This window comes from Belonocnema kinseyi, chromosome 7, assembly GCF_010883055.1.
Source record: "Belonocnema kinseyi isolate 2016_QV_RU_SX_M_011 chromosome 7, B_treatae_v1, whole genome shotgun sequence".
In the NCBI taxonomy this organism is placed as follows: Eukaryota; Metazoa; Arthropoda; class Insecta; order Hymenoptera; family Cynipidae; genus Belonocnema; species Belonocnema kinseyi.
Window position 1 is genome coordinate 1,959,853 of NC_046663.1, and position 14,473 is coordinate 1,974,325.

Below are 14,473 nucleotides of genomic sequence, written 5' to 3' on the forward strand. Positions count from 1 at the left end.
TCGAAAAACATGGTTTTTCAATCGGATTAAAAAAACATTCAATTAATATTAACTTTTGATATATTTTTTGATACTGTATTCAACGCTAGACCTTCCTGAACAATACTCAAAAAAAAAAATTTTGATAAGTTGAAAAATGGCTGTTCAGCGGCGATTTAAGTTTTGAAAAACATGGATTTTTCGATTAAAAAATCATCAGTTTTTATTTTTTTTAACGGAAACTATAATGTTTACGAAAAAAGTTTAAACGGGCACATGCATTCATTTTTAAAAAGCTATTGAGCAGTATTTTTCATTTTTCCAAATTCGGACTTTTGATTTTGACTCGTAATGTCACCGCGCAGACAATACTTTTACGCGTTTTCGAGCGCTCAGCGAGTTATTGCATCCAGGGGCTCAATTGTCGACCGTAAAATCTACTTAGCCTAAAGATAGGCTTAAAATGTGGAAGCACGCTTCTTCCGCATAGAAAGCAATAGTTATCGTTGCTGTACATGAAACGTTGATATATCGTTATATTATGTGAGCTCGCGTAAAGCTTTTACGATACATGGCATAACTGTAATTGGGGAACGTCCGATTGCGATCGCTGAGTTACTTTCGATTTTGATTTAAATTTTCGTTCTTTGTTGTTCAGGAAGGAGATTTTCAGAAGCGAAATAGTAACGAAGAAAATTCAAAACACAAACAAGTGAAAATTAAAAAAAAAGTCTTCATGTAAGGAACGCTACAAATGGATTTTCGGTTCTAGATATCAGAAAATATTACGTGCAAATAGAAAATTCAAAAATAGATAAGCTTTAATTTGGAGAAAATTGATTCATTTGCTTGAAATTGCTGAAGTCGGAATTAAGTTTCAGCCTTGTAGGATACGTTGCATAATTATAATTAGGGAATTCCTAACTTAAATTGCAGATTTAAGTTTAATCATTATTTCTATTTCCGTTCCTTTTTCGGAAAAGACAACATAGTAATGAATACAGTTAAAAACATTAAGGAGCCAAAATTAAATTTAAAATATAAATATAAATAATGTTCAAATGTAAGTATCGCTATCCTTAAAATTTGAAACTCATTTATTTAAAAATATTTCGAAATTAAATATTTTGGATTAATTGTTTGTGATTGCAGAGTTACTTTCGATTTTGGTTTCAATTTTCGTTCTTTGTTATTCGAAAGTCATTCCCAAAGGAAAAATAATAATAAAGTTTGAAATAGAAAGATGCAATGTTTTTTTTGAACGAACGATTGTAAGTAACACTCCAAATATATTTTCTGTTCGAAGTTTTAGAAAATATTTCTCTACTACCAAAAAATTCAAGAATAGTTAAAACATTGGCCCGCTTAAAATTGAGAGCTAATTTATTTTTAAAAATTTAACAATTAAATTAATTGTAATTGGATAAAATTAATCTCTTTTCTTGGAACTTATAAAGTAAGAATTAGGTAAGAAATTTAGTGTTCTTTCTGTGTTTTTTCGCGTTTGTAGTGAAAGGTGAATTCTTAACGCAGAATATATTAGCTGATATATCGACTAAAAAAAGTGGAGTTTTTACTGAAAGTGGTGAATTGTTCAGAAAATAGTTTAATTTTTAATCAAGAAAGATTCTTCAGTAAAGAGAAAAAAATGTTAATTAATTTGTTGAACTTAGAAGCAAAAGAGAGGAATTTTAAAGAAAATAGTTGAAATTTTAATCAAACAGTAAAATCGGCATATTAAAAATAATGAAATTTTTTACAATTTAGTTCAATTTTCAGCACTAAAGAAATAAAATTTCAACTTAAAAGATTGATTCTCTATTAAAAATGATGAATTTTGAATAAAAATGGTAATAGTCTATATTTCAAGGAAACAAGATTTCAAATTTAAATCAAAAAGAAAGATGAATTTTCAACAAAGAATAATGACTTTTCTATCATAGAGGACGAATTTTCAACAAAACAGTTGAATTTTCGACTAAAACATATTATTTTATAACAAAATAGGCTAATTTTAAACAAAATAATTAAATTTTTAATAAAAAAGATGAATTTCTTAATAAATAACTACACTTTTAACCTACAAAGATGAATTGTTATCTAAGAAGAATAATTTTCTAAGAAAAAAAGAAGAATTAAAAAAAATTTTAGTTTTCAATTTAAAAAGTAGAATTTTTTAAACAATTGACTTGTTTACCCAACGAGATGAATTTTGAATTATTAACTTTTTGATTAGCGAAATTAAGTTTAAAAAAACGAATTTTAAACCAATTAAATTTAAACAAAAAAGATGAATTTTTACCAGAATATTTAGATCCTCAACTTAAAAGATAAATTTTCAACAAAGAACATTTATCTTCCGCTACAAAATACTAATTTTCAAAGAAATAAAATTTTCTACAAAATATTTGAATTTTCTAACGAAAAATATGATTTTTAAACAACAACGCTAATTTGCTACGAATTAGTTGAATTTTTAAATAAATATTTTAATTCTTAACAAAATAGTTAAATTTTTAAATAAATAGTTTTATTTTCATCTAGAAAATATCAATTTAAAAAAAAAATTGAATAGTTAATTATTTCAAAATAAATGATACGCGGAATAACTCTAATTATGTGACATCCGATTGCAATTCCAGAGTCATTTTTAGTACTTTCAATCATTTTTTTCTTCGATTTCGTTCTTTTTGTAAAATAAAGATTTCCATTTTAGCTTTTAGAAGACATTTCTATACTACTACATATTTTAAGAATAATTAAGATTGGAGTTTAATTTATTTGCAAATATTTAGAAATTAATTTGATTTTGTTTTAAGAAAATCGATTAATTTTATTGGAATTGGTGAAGTAGAAATTACGTTTCAGTCATTTACGATACATGACATAACTATAATTATGTGACATGCAATTGCGATTGTAGAATTATTTAACTTTTAATTATTGTTCGAATTTATTTCTTTGTTATTCGAAAAAGAGAATCCCAGAAAAAAAACGACGCTAAATTATTTTTAAATAATTCAAAATATGTAGAAATTTGTCAGGTTCAAAAATATTATACAATTAAATTGATTCTGTCTGGAGAAAATTGATTAATTTCATTGGAATTGGGGAAGTAGGAATTAAATTTCAGTATTTTACGACATTTCGCATTACTGTAATTTGGGTCAATTTTTATTTTTTATTATTCAGTAAGGATATTAACAGTGACGAAATATTAATAAACAGCATCCAAAACACAAATAAACGAAAATTAAAAAAAAAAGTGTATCAATATAAGGAAAGATACAAATATTTTTTCTGTTATAAATTTGAGAAGATATTTTTGTACAACTACAAAATAAAAAAATAATGAAGATCTTTCTGATCATAAAATTGGACGCTACTTTATTTTTAAATAATTCAAATTATGTAGAAATTTATCAGGTTCAAAAATATTACACAAATAAACTGATTCTGTATGGAGAAAAGTGATTAATTTCATTGGAATTGGTAAAGTAGGAATTAAATTTCAGTCTTTTACGATAATTTGCATTACTGTAATTTGGGTCAATTTTCATTCTTTGTTATTCAAAAAGAATATTAACAGCGACGAAATATTAATAAACAGTATTTAAAACTCAAAGAAACGAAAATTAAACAAAAAAGTGTACACTAATTTACTGTTAAATAATTCAAATTATGTGGGAAATTCCTTAGTTTTCAAAATACGACAAAATTAAATTGATTCTGATTAGAGAAAATTGATTAATTTTATTGGAATTGTTAAAGTGGGAATTAAATTTCAGTCTTTTTCGATATTTCGAATAAATGTAATTTTGGTCATTTTTCATTCTTTTTCATATAGAAAGGAGATTAACAACGACTAAATAATAATAAAAATTTTAAAAACAAAAAAAAAATTAAAAAAAGTGTACCAATATAAGGAAAGCTACAAATGTTTTTGATGTTATATATTCAAGAAAATATTTCTGTACGACTACAAGATTCAAAAATAATTAAGATTTCCAGGATTATCCAGATTATCTCGTTTCTGCCTCGCCGAGAAAACCAGTATTTTCGATAGAATGTTGTTATACTTGAATGACGAAATAAAAATTAAAAAAAACGACGGATTTATTTATTTCTCACATATCCAGTGGGCGACGTCCTAAATACATCCTTAGAATGTAAATCTATATCTTGCGATTGCAAATTTTAAGGATATTCTCTGTATATCTTTGATTCTTTATTTTTAAAAATTAATTCGAAGAGAATATTTAAAAACAACTTGAAACAGTACACATTTTTTTAAATGAAGATTTGAAATAAATTTTTATTTCACAACATTGAATTTTAGATTAAGCCTAAAAAGATGTTAAAACATCATAAAAAGTTTCCCAAATTTTCAAAAAAGACTGGAAAATTTTTAAGGAATTAGTTTCAATTTTGCTGAATTTTTTAAAAGTTTTAGAAGTTCGAATTAATTCAAAATATATTTAAATGTTTTTTTAACAATTTCGAAAATAATATAAATTTTAAAAATATTTCAAAGAACTTAAAAGAAAATCTATATTTTTAAAAACTTCGAACTACAATTTTAATTTTTAAAAGTTTCAGATAATAGAAAAATTTTTTAGATATCTTCCAGATACAAGACATATCTGAAATCTTCAAACATTTTTTTTATTGTTAAAATTGTATCTATGTAACTTTAAAGAAAATAAATAAAGAAACTTAACAAATAAATAGTTATTCTACATTTTTAAGTTGCATTAAAATTATTTTTCCTTTCAGATTATAATTCATTTTTTATTTTGAAACGTTTTTTTTTTCAGAAAATATTGAAAAGAATTTTACAATATTTCGAGTTGTCTCTTAAAATTTCGGAAGAATTAAAATTGCCTTTAATTGATATTTAGAAGTTTTGAAAAGATACAAAAATAATAAACTTAAAAATATTTCAATAAGTTTAAAACAATATGTTGATTTTTGATGATTTTAAACAAAGTATTTAGATGCTTCTTAAAAGTTTCGAAAGGTTTCAAGAGAATACATTTTTTTAGATTTCTGGGAAAATTCAAAATGATTTTTTATCTTACCAAATATATTTTAAGAGAATATTTAAAAAGGATTTCACAACATTCCACAAGATTTACAAAATTATAAAAAAAAAAAACAATCCGGAATATTTTAAGGCAATTTTTGTATTTTTTCAACATTTTTGCAAAAATTCGAATCCTTTTCAAATATATTTAGAAAATTTAAAAAAAATATAAAAAAGAAATTAAAATCTTGAAAAGATTTTAAAAACAAAACATACATTTTTGAAGATTACATTTGTCGTTGAGAATTGATCTTTTTGTAGAAAATTCATGTCTTTTGGAAAATATTTATTCAAATAAAACTGAATGAAAATTAATCTTTTTGGCTGTAAATTAAAAAAAAATGTTTTTTTTTATGATGATTTCAACGGGTCTTGACTTAAAATTCTTTATTTTTTGAATGAAGAAATTAACTATTAAATTTTTTCGTTATGAAAATTGTATTTATATAACATTAAAAACAAATGAAAATATAATAAAGCTAAAAAATAAATAGTAATTTGAAAAGTTTATTTTGTAATAAAAATTATTTTGCATCTATATGACACATTGAACTTTGTCTTTTTAATTCTTCGAAGGACAATTTTCCCATGTTCTAAAAAGGTCCTTTCACTTTCTCCTTTCGGTTGCGTTACCGAAACAAGATTTGATTTATCTTAAATATGTATACAAAATGTAATCATGAAAATCCACTTTTAAAAATTGTAACACCTTTCAAAGGTAGTCTTCAAGCGGGATATTAGTGAAAAACTGCACTCTTTGTACTGTTAAATTTTCAATAAAAAAATTGTTTAAAAAAAAGATTATAAAAAAAAAATTAAATTTTTAACCCATAAAGATAAAATTGGTACAAGACATTTAAAATTTCGACCAAAAATACAATCTTTTTTATAGAATAGTTGAATTTTAAACTCGAAAAAATGAATCTTCAAAAAAAAAGTTCATTTTTGATTAAACAGTTTAATTTATAACCAAACAAGACTACTTTCTTACAAAACACTTGAATTTTCGTCCAAAACGTTTAATTATTTTTTAATGAAAATTGAATTTTTAATCCGAGAAAACAATTTTTGATCAGAAGAGGTTAATTTTCTGTAAAAAATATGAATTCTCAATCCAAAATAATGAATTTTGAACAAAACACGTGAATTTTCGACCAAAAATACAATCTTTTTTAGTGAATAGTTGAATTTTAAACTCGAAAAAATGAATTTTCGAAAAAAGTTCATTTTCGATTAAACAGGTAAATTTATAACCCAAAATGACTAATTTTTTTACAAAACTTTGAATTTTCGAGTAACATACCGAATTTTTTTATAAAACCCTTGAATCTTCAACCCGAAAATATAAATTTTCAACAAAAAAATTAATTTTCAAAAAGCACTTAAATTTTCAACATAAAAACCAATTTTTTTTATTTATTTTAACAGTTAACTTTTCTACCGAAAAAGACAAATTATGTTGAAAAAACTTGAATTTTCGTTAAAAAAGACAAATTTGGTAGAAAATAGTTGAATTTATATCGAAAAAAAATAGTTTTTTTACGAAAATTTAATTTTCAATAAAATAGATCAATTCCCAACACAAAAAGACGAATTTTGAACAAAACACTAGAATTTTCGACCAAAAAAAGCAATCTTTTTTTTATAGGAAAGTTAAATTTTAATTCCGAAAAACTAAATCTTCAACAAAAAAGTTCCTTTTCCATTAAACAATTAAATTTTTAACCCGAAATGACGAATTTTTTACAAATCATTTCAACTTTTCAACCAAAATACTTTTGTTATGAGCTTTTAAAAAAGTTCATTTTCAATTAAAAAGTTACATTTTCAACCCATTCAAAATACTTAAATTGTCGGCTAAAAATAGAATTTTTTATAAAAAGAGTCAAATTTTTAACACAAAAGAATGAATTTTTTACAAAATACTTGAATCTTCGTCCAAAAAGACAATTTTTTTTTTAGAAAAGTGTTTCATTTTCAACCCCAAATATAAAATTTCAACAAAATGTTCATTTTCAAAAAAATGCATTAATTTTCAAGTTGAAAAGACAAGTTTTTTCACAAAAAACTTGAATTTTTGACCAAAATGACGAATTTTTGATAAAACTAACGAATTTTCAAAACGAAAAAATGTTTTTTCATCAAAAAGTTTATTTTCAAATAAGCAATTAAATTTTCCACCCGAAAATATAAATTTGTGAAAAAAAGATGATTTTGTTAGCCGAAGAGATGATCTTTTATGAAGAAAGTAAATTTTTAACAAAATAGTTTAATTTTCTAAAAAAAATTTTTTTTTACAAAAAATTGGAATTTTCGATCAAAAAAAGAATTTTGTATACAATAGTGGGATTTCCAAATCGAAAAAGTTCAATTTTCAACCAAATAGTTGAATCTTTTACCGAAAAAGACAACATTTTCTACAAATAAAAACAATTACAAATAAAACTTTCAAGCTGAAAAAATGAATTTACAATAAAAAAGTTAATTTGCAACCCAAAAAGACGAGTTTTCTACAAAAAAATTAAATTTTCAATCCAAAAATGTGAATTCTTTTGAAAAAAGTTAATTTTCAACAAAATATTAAAATTGTCAACCAGAGATGAATCTGCATCCAAAAAATTAAATTTTTACACAATAGTTACACATTCAACCATATAGTTAAATTTTTAATCAAAAATTAGTTAAAATTGTAAAATCATAATTTTTTTTCAACATTTTAGCATTGACATAAGATACGTTTTTTGGATGAAAAATTTATTATTCTCTTTCATAATTCCCATATCTCGGTAGCAAGTTTTTATTATAGTAAAAAATTTTAATTTCTTTTTGAATCGCGTAATCTCGAATAATGTATTTTTTATTTTTAACTAGAAATGTAATTTTTGAGCGTGTTCCAGAGTCGAGCCTAATCGAAATTTAGATTGGTGCCCCTTTGAAATTGTAAAATTCCACATATATTTTCATAAACCTAAATAATTTTTTTTTTTTTAGTGAAACTTCTTTTATTTTAATTCAGAAATACTTCAGCTTGGGAGTGGACTTTTGTTTTAAATTTGAATAATGATTTTGATTTTACAGACTGCTTTTTTGCTTCCCCGAAAATTTCCCTTTTGTTCGTTATTTATTTCTAAAATGCTACCTTTTTATTTTAAAAAATGATAGATTTATTTCCCAAATTGAACATAGTTTAAGATGATAAATCTTTAATTTTCCGAAAAGACGATTAATTTTTTATCAAAAAAGTTCAATTTCAAAATGAAAAAATAAATTTTAAACAACATAGTTCAATTTTCAACCGAATAGATGAATTTAACTAAGATGATGAATCTTTAATAAAAAAAATGAAGCTTTGACAATGTTCAAAACTAAAACAGATAATTAAATTTTTTAAATGCATTTTCCGCAAAAAAAACAATTTTCAGTCAGAAAATGAATGGTTAAATTTTATGTTAAGAAAATTAGTTTTCAACGATAAAACACTAATTACATTTTTTCAAATTAAATGTTCAATCAGAATAATAAACTTAATAAACTTAAATTTAAATTAATTATTTTTCTTTTATTTTTGCTCTTAGTTAATGATTATCCACTGTGCACATTATGCCTTTGGAAGGTCCTCCCGTTCTTTAAAAGACTTTAACAGGATAATTTTAGAAAATTTAAATAAGAAAAAAAGTGGGATCATGACAAATGGTATAATAAAAAAAATCTACATGACAGAGTGAACTTTGTCTTTTTGATTTTTCGAGAGACCAATTTTCCTTGTTCTACAATGGTCCTTTCACTTTCTCCTTTCGGTTACGATACCGTGAGAAGATTTGATCTTAAATGTACACAATCCAATGATGAGAATCCACTTTGAAAAATTGTAACACAATCCGAAAGGGCAGGAAGAATTGAGTTTTGAATGGATAGACTAACTTCAGAGGAGTGAGAGAGACGTACCCTTGAAGCGTAGTCTTCAAGCGGGACACTAGTGAACGACTGGCCTCTTTGTACGTACTAGGCCCACTTTTATAATTTCCGATCTTTCATTCTTTCTCCACTCTCCTGATCCTTCTTTGCTTCTTGGCTTCTCGGTGCGTCCCTCTTGGCTTCTCGGTGCGTCCCTGACTGACTCAGTACACCAGTTTCAGTGATAAAAAATTAAAAAGATTCATCGTGTGGTTGAGAAGTGAGCTTATACGGAACATACTAAATACCTTTATTCACCAAAAAATACATTCCAAAGGAAATTTTCAAAACGTAAACTTATAATATTCAAATTGTGTCAAACGATTGTAGAAGGATTATAATTTTTTAATTTTTTAAATAATTTCCACTTGTTTTTGAGTTTTAATTAAACAAGCTGAATTCTAAAAAAAAGGTAATATTTAATATTGAGCATTGAAAGGATTTGAGTTTTAAATAAAAAACAGTTCAAATTTCAACAAAAAATATTTTTATTTAAAATAAAAAGCAGTTGAATTTAACCAAAAAGATCATTTTCAGCTAAAAAAATTATTTTCTACAAATAAAGAAAAATTTTAATTAAAATACGTGAAGTTAAATAGAATAGATCAATTTTCAGTTAAAAAAATTAAATCAACCATACAGTGTTTGAAATTCAATCGGCACAGACATTTTATATTTTCTAAAAAAAAGTCATAAATTAAAACATTTCAGGAATGCAAAACATCTTTATTAAAAATGGATCATGAATTTTCTACCAACAACATGAATTTTTGACAAAGTAGTTCAACGAGGTAGAATACTTTTCAATGAAAAAGCTGAATTCTAAATAAAAAAGGTAATATTTAATATTGCGAATTAAAAAGATTTACATTTTAAATAAAAAACAGTTCAAATTTCATCCATAAATATTTTAATTTCAAATAAAAAGCAGTTGAATTTAACCAAAAAGATCATTTTCAGCTAAAAAAATTATTTTCTACAAATAAAGAAAAATTTTAATTAAAATACGTGCAGTTAAATAGAATAGATGAATTTTCAGTTAAAAAAATTAAATTAATAATAGTGTTTGAAATTCAATCGGCATAGACATTTTATATTTTCAAAACAATGTAATAAAAAAAAAACATTTCAGAAAGGCAAAACAGCGTTATTAAAAATTGAAATATTAAAATTAGTCTAATGTATAAGATCATTAATATGAAATAATATTGGAATTTTCTCATTGCAATTTTAATAATATATAAAAAGTGAAAAAAAAAATTTCTCATAAAATTATTGTAAAACTAATAGGACTTTTTGTCCTATTATAAAAAAATGAATTTTTAAATTAATAAATCGAATGGCGCTATTAGTTTATACGTATCTCGTATTTTTCAAGATTTTAAAAATAAAAAACTTTCTCACAAAAATGTGCGATGCAATTTTAGAGAATTTTTGAGCGAATAAAATGTGTTTTCAATAAAGTGGCAATGAGAACTTATGATTATGTCTGGCTCTTAACGGGCTGGAAAAGGGGCACATTTAGAAGGAGGAGGAGAAGGACAGTTATTAGTATGTAGGTTTTGGAGATCTGGAAAAAGGGCATCATGACGATAAGAACACTTATGATTATGTCTGAGCCTTCAGAAGCTGGAAAAGGGACACCAGGAGGAGGAGGAGGAGGAGGAGGAGGAGGAGGAGGAGGAGGAGGAAGAGGAAGAGGACCCTAAATATTATGTATAAGGTTTTGGAGATCTGTAAAAGAGAAAGGGGGCATCATGATGATGAGAACACTTTATACTATTCCTGAGTCTTCAGAAGCTGGAAAAGGGACACCAGGAGGAGGAGGGGGACCCTTAATATTATGTATAAGGTTTTAGAGATCTGTAAAAGGGGCATAATAGCATATCTGAGTCTTCCGAGTCTTGAATGGCATATCTGAGTCTTCAAAGGCTGTAAAAAGGGCAACCGGGTGGAGAAGGAGGAGGAATAGAACACCTATAATTATGTTTTGAGGATTTGAAGAGCTGGAAATAGAGGAGTCATGATAAAGGAGAACACTAATGAATATTTCTGGGAGCTTGAAAAACTGGAAAAGGAACACCACGAGGAGGAAGAGAAGGAGGAGGAGGAGGAAGAGGAGAAGGAGAAGTTGGAAGTGGAGGAGAACACTTATTATTATGTATAAGGTTTTGGAGTTCTGGAACAGGGGCACAATGCCGATGAGGAGGTGGAGAAGGAAGAGGAGAAGAACACTTATAATTATGTAATGGGGTTTGGAGAGCTGGAAAAGGAGCACCACTAGAAGGAGGAGGAGAATTACGATTATGATCTAACAGTTTCTTTAAAATGTGTAAGTTGCAGTTTAATATTGAGAAATAAGTGAATATTTTTAAGAAAGAGAACTAGTAAAGTTTTCTCGAAAAAATGTAGGTTGACTAAAATTTATTAACATTTAAAATGTATATGTTAATTAAAATGTATGCAACCAATTCCTTGAAGTTTCGATCAAAAAGATGAATTTTCTACCAAAAATATTTCATCTAAGAATAGTTGAACTTTAATCTAAAAAAATTGTTTAAAAAAGAGAATTTTAAATAAAGTAGTTAAACTTTCAACCCAAAAGATAAATTTTCAACTTTTTTTACCAAATTCATTTTCCGCAAAGACGATTAATTTTCTATCAAAAAAGTTAAATTTCAAAATGAAGAAATATTTTAATTTATTTTAATTTAAGAAAATTATTTTTCACGATAAAACAGTAATTAAATTTTTTCAAATTAAATTTTCAACCCAAAATGAATTTTCAAGAAAATTCATGAATCTTTTACCAAAAATATAAATTTTTGACAAAGTAGTTCAACCAGGTAGAAAAATTTGCAATGAAAAAAGCTGAATTTTGAACGAAAAATGTAATATCTAATATTGCGAATTAAAAAGATTTCAATTTTAAATAAAAAGCAGTTCAAATTGAATCCATAAATATTTTAATTTCCAATAAAAAGCAGTTGAATTTAAACAAAAAGATTATTTCCAGCGAAAAAAAATTATTTTCTACAAATAAAGACAAATTTTAATTAAAATACGGGAAATTAAATAGAATAGATAAACTTTCAGTTCAAAAAATTTAATTTTAACCGACAAAACAGTGAATCTTCAGCAAGGTATTTAAAATAGCAACCACAGTGAAATTTACGACCTAGAAGACGAATTTTTTAAAAGATGAATTGTCAACAGGAAAAGTAATAGTCGATATTGCAGTCCAAAATATTTTTATTCTTAATAAAAAACAGTCAAAAAAAGATTTGTTCAGCTTTTTTCAGCCAAATTTAATTAATTAATAACGTCAAATGATCAAACCAGTAGTCGTGAATGATCAACAAAGTCATTTTGAATGACGTAATCAGTAAACTTCACTAATTAAATCAGTCAAAACATGTTTTTTTTAGTAGAAATTGGGTCGCATTACCTACGTACCCCTTTTTCAGCTCTCCCTAGGCTAAAACTTCACCCATTATTGTCACTGTGCCCTTACCAATTCTCTGATGTTAAAAACTCACCACATCATTGTCCTAGTGCTCCTTTATATCACCCGCGGGACCAAACTTTACCCCTCATTGTCCACATGCCCCCTTTCCAGCTTTACCATGCCCTATCTTTACCCCTCATTGCCCGTGTGCCCCCTTTTCAGCTCTCGCCAGACTTAGACTTCACCTGCTTATTGTCCGCATATCCCGTTTCCAACTCTTTCCATGGTCAAGCTTTACCTGCTTACAATACGTTTACCCCCTTTCTAGCTCTCGCCAGCCTTAAGCCTCTGAAAAATCATGGTATGCATACAAAAAAATAAATTAAATACTGTCATTTTCTAGAAAAAAGAAAAAGATAATGACATTCAGAGAAATGTCGTTTTGTACCAAAAGAATGTTCCTTGAGACAAATGGAATTTTTTCTAAAGGCAATGTGATGAGTACGTCACGTGACCAGATTTCTACCTTACCGACACTTTTTTTATTTCATAACTTATTTTTTAACGAAGCGCTACATCGAGTTGAAAATAAGGTAAAATAAATAAGAAGCAATAAGAAAGGTGGGCCTGGTCCTAACTTTTTATAATTATAAAACAAGTTTTTTTTGCAAGTAATTTTTCAACTCGATGTAGTGCTTCGTGACAAAATAAGTTAGGAAATACAAAAAGTGTCGGTAAAATAGGAACCTGGTCACGTGACCCACTCGGCAGATGGCCTTAAATTCAGTGTTAAGAGGATTTTTCTATTTTTATTTGTCTCTTAAAGAATTCTTTGTTAGCCAGCATTATCCTCTTGCCACAAAATTCGTCTAATCTTGCAGCCCAACAAATTCTGCTTTTTTAAAAAATAAATTCGCGTGTTTTTACACAAAAAAGGCAAGAGGAACGTATTACTGATAGCAATATCACAAGTGATACTCTTTTTCTCCAAAAAACTTGGTTCCGGTGACTTGAGTTGTCATTATTATAAAAATCGCAAAACAGCTAATTTTAATTAGTTAAAATACGCTACCCAAATAAACTTTACAAAATAACCAAAATTTACAGAAATGTACATTATGATTGCAATTGAAGGTAATTCGCGCAAACACAATATGACTCTCTATTAAGTTATTTTACAGTCATCAGCTGTCCAGCAAAGATTCAATTATCGCCTGTTTAGAATTCTTGAAAATAAAACCAAGAATTCAACGACCAAATTTGGGCAACGAACCTGAAATGTTCCTATTGCAATTTGAAAAAAGATAAAAAAATTTCTAAAAAAGAAAAGAAAAAATTCTTTTTTTTTTTGGACAAAAATAAAAAAGAGGAATGAAAAATGAGAAGACAACAAACCAAATCCCCTTCCTTCTCTTCTTTATTTCTTTCGTCTTTTTTATTTTTATTATTATCAAATCACAATAAAAAAACATTTGTGAAAAATAATCACCAACGTTTCGGCACTCATACCCTTATCTTTTTTTTATTGTGATTTGATAATAATAAAAACAAAAAAGCCGAAAGAAATAAAAAAGATGAGGAAGCGGATTTGGTTAGTTTTCTTGTCATTTTTCTTTCCTCTTTTTTATTTTTGTCCCAAAAAAAGATCGATTTATTATCGGAAAAGGGAAAGATCCTTTGTCATTACATTGTTTTTTTAGTGTAATTTATTTTTCCATTGCTTTTCTTTTTCCGAGAATAAATCCAACAACTGATATCTTTCATTATTTTATTCAAACAAATTCTTTAGTAATGATTTTTATAAGGACAGCCATGCATTTAGTATACCCAGTCTTCGTTTTCCTGTATGACTTTTATCAATATTTATTGTTTCTCTTCATGAATATTGATAAACAATCAAAAGCTGATAAATCCAGTGAAGTTAAACAAAACAATATAAATTCATTTTAATTTTGTGAGCAACAACCATCTCATCGTTTTGATGTCCATTTCCAAGCTGCCTGAAC

General features: G+C 26.0%; 1 protein-coding gene across 1 annotated transcript in view; it reads right to left on the reverse strand.

Moving 5' to 3' along the window:
• Positions 1 to 9,140, reverse strand: part of LOC117176969 (alpha-tocopherol transfer protein-like) — a 30,238-nt gene extending 21,098 nt beyond the window's left edge. Inside the window, exon 1 of the mRNA XM_033367398.1 lies at positions 9,011 to 9,140. The gene's annotated coding sequence lies outside the window, so the exon portion shown is untranslated. The remainder of the gene's footprint in view (positions 1 to 9,010) is intronic.
• Between the last annotated feature and the right edge of the window lie 5,333 nt (positions 9,141 to 14,473).